The sequence below is a fragment of the Ambystoma mexicanum genome, chromosome 2q, assembly GCF_040938575.1.
Source record: "Ambystoma mexicanum isolate Mex_15411 chromosome 2q, UKY_AmexF1_1, whole genome shotgun sequence".
Taxonomy (NCBI): Eukaryota; Metazoa; Chordata; class Amphibia; order Caudata; family Ambystomatidae; genus Ambystoma; species Ambystoma mexicanum.
The window spans coordinates 129,360,024-129,366,023 of NC_090924.1; the positions used below are offsets into that span (position 1 = coordinate 129,360,024).

The 6,000-nt window shown below is 47.4% G+C and overlaps 4 non-coding genes across 4 annotated transcripts; all 4 read left to right on the plus strand.

The window, feature by feature from the left end:
• Window positions 1-392: 392 nt before the first annotated feature.
• Window positions 393-464, plus strand: TRNAP-CGG (transfer RNA proline (anticodon CGG)). Its single transcript has one exon. It is a non-coding gene; the product is annotated as a tRNA-Pro (tRNA).
• A 414-nt stretch (window positions 465-878) lies between these two features.
• Window positions 879-951, plus strand: TRNAV-UAC (transfer RNA valine (anticodon UAC)). The gene has a single exon. It is a non-coding gene; the product is annotated as a tRNA-Val (tRNA).
• A 2,713-nt stretch (window positions 952-3,664) lies between these two features.
• On the plus strand, window positions 3,665-3,736 carry TRNAP-CGG (transfer RNA proline (anticodon CGG)). The gene has a single exon. It is a non-coding gene; the product is annotated as a tRNA-Pro (tRNA).
• Window positions 3,737-4,150: 414 nt separating this feature from the next.
• TRNAV-UAC (transfer RNA valine (anticodon UAC)) lies at window positions 4,151-4,223 on the plus strand. The gene has a single exon. It is a non-coding gene; the product is annotated as a tRNA-Val (tRNA).
• The last annotated feature ends 1,777 nt before the right edge of the window (window positions 4,224-6,000 follow it).

Here is a 6,000-nt window from a genome sequence, read left to right on the forward strand (position 1 = left end):
AAGGAAGGAAGGAAGGAAGGAAGGAAGGAAGGAAGGAAGGAAGGAAGGAAGGAAGGAAGGAAGGAAGGAAGGAAGGAAGGAAGGAAGGAAGGAAGGAAGGAAGGAAGGAAGGAAGGAAGGAAGGAAGGAAGGAAGGAAGGAAGGAAGGAAGGAAGGAAGGAAGGAAGGAAGGAACAGTGTATCGCAAGCACCTTTCACCCTGATGTCAATGGTCCACCAACCTTCGGGATGAGGAGTAGACCTGGGAAGACGCTCAGCCTTTGCATCATTTAGGGACGAGGACGGGCTTTAGGAGCAAACGTTAGGAAGAGATACTCTTGTGCTACAATCCTCAAGAGGTAGAACTGCCAAGTCAAATCCCTACATATTGTCTAGACTACTCTGCAAGTGTAGGCTCGTTGGTCTAGGGGTATGATTCTCGCTTCGGGTGCGAGAGGTCCCGGGTTCAAATCCCGGACGAGCCCATTGATTGGTGCCTGGCCCGATACTTTTTTACACATGTGTTTTTCAATTCTATAGACTCTGGACTGATGGATGGACAATGGTCGATGAACATTGGGCTTCCTAAGCCTCTTTGCGGACCGCCTCATTGCGCCATGCATTAAGGAGTCCCAAGTAGCTCTCAGTCACCTTTCTGGATTTGTTTGTTAATTCATGGCTGTCCCATACCAATGCCTAAAGAGGCCCTTACATCTTCAGACTGCACGGCCTCTCAGCTGGCACACTTGTCTGAGTGTTCATGCTTGTAACGCCGTGTGTGTGATGAGCTGCATTTGTAAAGCTTTGGGCGTGAGGCATTTGATAAGTGTTCAAACAGAGACAATTGCACTGTTACTTGACCCTATTCTCTCAACCGCCAGAGGGCATAGCATGCAGCAGTTTCTGTAGTGTAGTGGTTATCACGTTCGCCTTACACGCGAAAGGTCCCTGGTTCGAGACCGGGCAGAAACAGCAGAGGGTGGCATTTTACACTTTTCATGTTCCACCATCTCGAAGCTCAAGCCATGAACTTATTTGCAGTTGCAACGGAAGAAGCAGTTCCTCTGACACGCTTTGAAATAAATTCTGAGTAGACGAGCGCACTCACATTTGCTCCGAATATGTGATGAATTAAAATTGCATGCCTGCATATGTGCGTGCTTATGTATAGTTGGATGGAAAGCTGAGGGAGCAGTTGTGCAATGCTATTTCTTACAGAAGGGTGGCGCTGCTTTTCCCTGAGCAATGGTCATGCACCCAGGCAGATGTGATATTGGATTTTTCTTTTTTTCAAGGGCAAAAGAAAATTCCTAGCCCTCAGAGCTTCTGCCAATGCAGATCCGGTGCAAAATGAAGGCTCTCACTCGCTCACTTTGTCCACTTTCAATTGATCAGCAGACCGCGTTGGTGTTGTGCTAGATTTCTTCTTCTGTGCATCAACAGCTCTTTTATACGTACCCTTCACGGGCGAATGGAAGGGAGGGTGTGCCACCAGCTTCATTGATCCTGATGTCAATGTGCCAACACCTTCAGGACGAGAAGAAGAGCTATGAAGACAGTCAGAGCGTGCCGACTGGGGCATTCATTTGGCTCATACACCGACAAGGCTTTCAGCGGCAGGAACAAACTTCAGGAATAGGCATTCTTGGCCTCGAAGCCTAAGGGGGGTGGAAACGCTGAGTACAATTCCGTCAGATGATCACAGGACCGTGGCTCGTTGGTCTAGGGGTATGATTCTCGCTTTGGGTGCGAGAGGTCCGGAGGAGCCCGATCAAGGTGGGTAACTTGAGCTCCTTTTTTTTTTCCAATGTTATTTTCATTGGACAGACTCTCTGGCTTTCTCGGTAAGCAGTAGTCGATGAACAATTCACTTCCTGAACCTCTTTGCCTGCCATGTCCTTGCGACAAGCACTTTGTGTTCTCTGTTAGCTCTCAGTAACATTCCTTGATTTGCTTGTGAGTTTTGGCCGTCCGATCTCAAAGTGGAAATATGTCCTTCCCTCTGTACGCTGCATAGACCCTCAACAGGCATACTTGTATATGTGCGCATGCTTGATAGGACGTATGTTTTAGGCTGGATTGTGTGAGCTTCAGGCGCAAGGCATTTGATTAGTCTTTAAGCAGGTCCACTTGCAAAGCCCTTTGCACCTGTTCTCCCAGTCCCTACAAAGGGATGCAAGCAGTTGTTTCTGTAGTGTAGTGGTTAGCACGTTCGAGACCGGGCAGAAACACTCTCTGCTGGCATTTTACACAAAATCGTTTTTTTCCCCTTTTGTCACACACAAATGTAAAGTATGAACTTATTTGCGTTCCCATGGAAATAGCATATGCTCTCAAGAGCTTGAGAAATACACTGGGAAGGCAAGCATCCTCACATGTATTCTGTATATGGGGCCAATAATAAAATGCACGCGCCTTCATTTTGTGTATGTAATGTTGCAGAGCACAGAGAGGATTTCTTTTCCCTACTGCTGGGTATTTGGGTCTCTGGGATCACAGTTGGGTCCGCTCCGTCCTCTGAAATGGTGCATATTAGTTACATAGGTTAGTGTACCAAAGAAATATCACATTTTCATATACAGCTTCTTCATTTCTGTGTTCTGAGGGATTACCAGTTGTAAGAAATGCACTTGCCGGTACAGTGATTCCCTGGCTTTCTCTGGCCCGAGAAAGCTTTTCCTCTGAACTGGGAACAGAAGTTGGACTGCTTCTGCTGAACTTCCTGAAAGCATAGCTGGCGGGAGGAGGGACTTTTTGAGTGCTGGGAAAATTTGAGCTGGAAATTTGCATAGGCTGGACAGAGATTGCTTGGAGCAGCCAAAATATAATAACGGCCATGGCGCTCAAGTAAAGCAGAAAGCTTTTAGTATACACCTTTTGCACTCTTGTCAACGAAGCTGGGCTCTGTGAATGCTCACCCTACGCAAGAAAAGAGAACAGACTTTGCTGGTGACCTAAATATATCTCGCCTGATCGAGCACGATCGAGCTCTGAGTGAGCAGCTGTGCAATGGTCATCTTTACCAAAGGGGAGATGCTGCTTTTGCCAGTGTCACGCCCATGCTCTCAGGGCTGGAGGGAGGAGGGCTGCTTTTTGTTTTTACAGGCAAAAGGAAAGGCCCAGCCCTCAGAGCTTCTGCCAATGCATATCCCAGCAGGTGCAAAATAAAGTCTCTCCCCCACCTTGCCAGCTGCAGATTGATCAGAAGACTGCTAGTCTAGTGTGTTGGGCCACTCTCTCTCTTCTGTGTATCGTCCCCTCTTATTACATAAACAGCATAAGAGGAAGGAAGGAAGGAAGGAAGGAAGGAAGGAAGGAAGGAAGGAAGGAAGGAAGGAAGGAAGGAAGGAAGGAAGGAAGGAAGGAAGGAAGGAAGGAAGGAAGGAAGGAAGGAAGGAAGGAAGGAAGGAAGGAAGGAAGGAAGGAAGGAAGGAAGGAAGGAAGGAAGGAAGGAAGGAAGGAAGGAACAGTGTATCGCAAGCACCTTTCACCCTGATGTCAATGGTCCACCAACCTTCGGGATGAGGAGTAGACCTGTGAAGACGCTCAGCCTTTGCATCATTTAGGGACGAGGACGGGCTTTAGGAGCAAACGTTAGGAAGAGATACTCTTGTGCTACAATCCTCAAGAGGTACAACTGCCAAGTCAAATCCCTACATATTGTCTAGACTACTCTGCAAGTGTAGGCTCGTTGGTCTAGGGGTATGATTCTCGCTTCGGGTGCGAGAGGTCCCGGGTTCAAATCCCGGACGAGCCCATTGATTGGTGCCTGGCCCGATACTTTTTTACACATGTGTTTTTCAATTCTATAGACTCTGGACTGATGGATGGACAATGGTCGATGAACATTGGGCTTCCTAAGCCTCTTTGCGGACCGCCTCATTGCGCCATGCATTAAGGAGTCCCAAGTAGCTCTCAGTCACCTTTCTGGATTTGTTTGTTGATTCATGGCTGTCCCATACCAATGCCTAAAGAGGCCCTTACATCTTCAGACTGCACGGCCTCTCAGCTGGCACACTTGTCTGAGTGTTCATGCTTGTAACGCCGTGTGTGTGATGAGCTGCATTTGTAAAGCTTTGGGCGTGAGGCATTTGATAAGTGTTCAAACAGAGACAATTGCACTGTTACTTGACCCTATTCTCTCAACCGCCAGAGGGCATAGCATGCAGCAGTTTCTGTAGTGTAGTGGTTATCACGTTCGCCTTACACGCGAAAGGTCCCTGGTTCGAGACCGGGCAGAAACAGCAGAGGGTGGCATTTTACACTTTTCATGTTCCACCATCTCGAAGCTCAAGCCATGAACTTATTTGCAGTTGCAACGGAAGAAGCAGTTCCTCTGACACGCTTTGAAATAAATTCTGAGTAGACGAGCGCACTCACATTTGCTCCGAATATGTGATGAATTAAAATTGCATGCCTGCATATGTGCGTGCTTATGTATAGTTGGATGGAAAGCTGAGGGAGCAGTTGTGCAATGCTATTTCTTACAGAAGGGTGGCGCTGCTTTTCCCTGAGCAATGTTCATGCACCCAGGCAGATGTGATATTGGATTTTTCTTTTTTTCAAGGGCAAAAGAAAATTCCTAGCCCTCAGAGCTTCTGCCAATGCAGATCCGGTGCAAAATGAAGGCTCTCACTCGCTCACTTTGTCCACTTTCAATTGATCAGCAGACCGCGTTGGTGTTGTGCTAGATTTCTTCTTCTGTGCATCAACAGCTCTTTTATACGTACCCTTCACGGGCGAATGGAAGGGAGGGTGTGCCACCAGCTTCATTGATCCTGATGTCAATGTGCCAACACCTTCAGGACGAGAAGAAGAGCTATGAAGACAGTCAGAGCGTGCCGACTGGGGCATTCATTTGGCTCATACACCGACAAGGCTTTCAGCGGCAGGAACAAACTTCAGGAATAGGCATTCTTGGCCTCGAAGCCTAAGGGGGGTGGAAACGCTGAGTACAATTCCGTCAGATGATCACAGGACCGTGGCTCGTTGGTCTAGGGGTATGATTCTCGCTTTGGGTGCGAGAGGTCCGGAGGAGCCCGATCAAGGTGGGTAACTTGAGCTCCTTTTTTTTTTTTCCAATGTTATTTTCATTGGACAGACTCTCTGGCTTTCTCGGTAAGCAGTAGTCGATGAACAATTCACTTCCTGAACCTCTTTGCCTGCCATGTCCTTGCGACAAGCACTTTGTGTTCTCTGTTAGCTCTCAGTAACATTCCTTGATTTGCTTGTGAGTTTTGGCCGTCCGATCTCAAAGTGGAAATATGTCCTTCCCTCTGTACGCTGCATAGACCCTCAACAGGCATACTTGTATATGTGCGCATGCTTGATAGGACGTATGTTTTAGGCTGGATTGTGTGAGCTTCAGGCGCAAGGCATTTGATTAGTCTTTAAGCAGGTCCACTTGCAAAGCCCTTTGCACCTGTTCTCCCAGTCCCTACAAAGGGATGCAAGCAGTTGTTTCTGTAGTGTAGTGGTTAGCACGTTCGAGACCGGGCAGAAACACTCTCTGCTGGCATTTTACACAAAATCGTTTTTTTCCCCTTTTGTCACACACAAATGTAAAGTATGAACTTATTTGCGTTCCCATGGAAATAGCATATGCTCTCAAGAGCTTGAGAAATACACTGGGAAGGCAAGCATCCTCACATGTATTCTGTATATGGGGCCAATAATAAAATGCACGCGCCTTCATTTTGTGTATGTAATGTTGCAGAGCACAGAGAGGATTTCTTTTCCCTACTGCTGGGTATTTGGGCCTCTGGGATCACAGTTGGGTCCGCTCCGTCCTCTGAAATGGTGCATATTAGTTACATAGGTTAGTGTACCAAAGAAATATCACATTTTCATATACAGCTTCTTCATTTCTGTGTTCTGAGGGATTACCAGTTGTAAGAAATGCACTTGCCGGTACAGTGATTCCCTGGCTTTCTCTGGCCCGAGAAAGCTTTTCCTCTGAACTGGGAACAGAAGTTGGACTGCTTCTGCTGAACTTCCTGAAAGCATAGCTGGCGGGAGGAG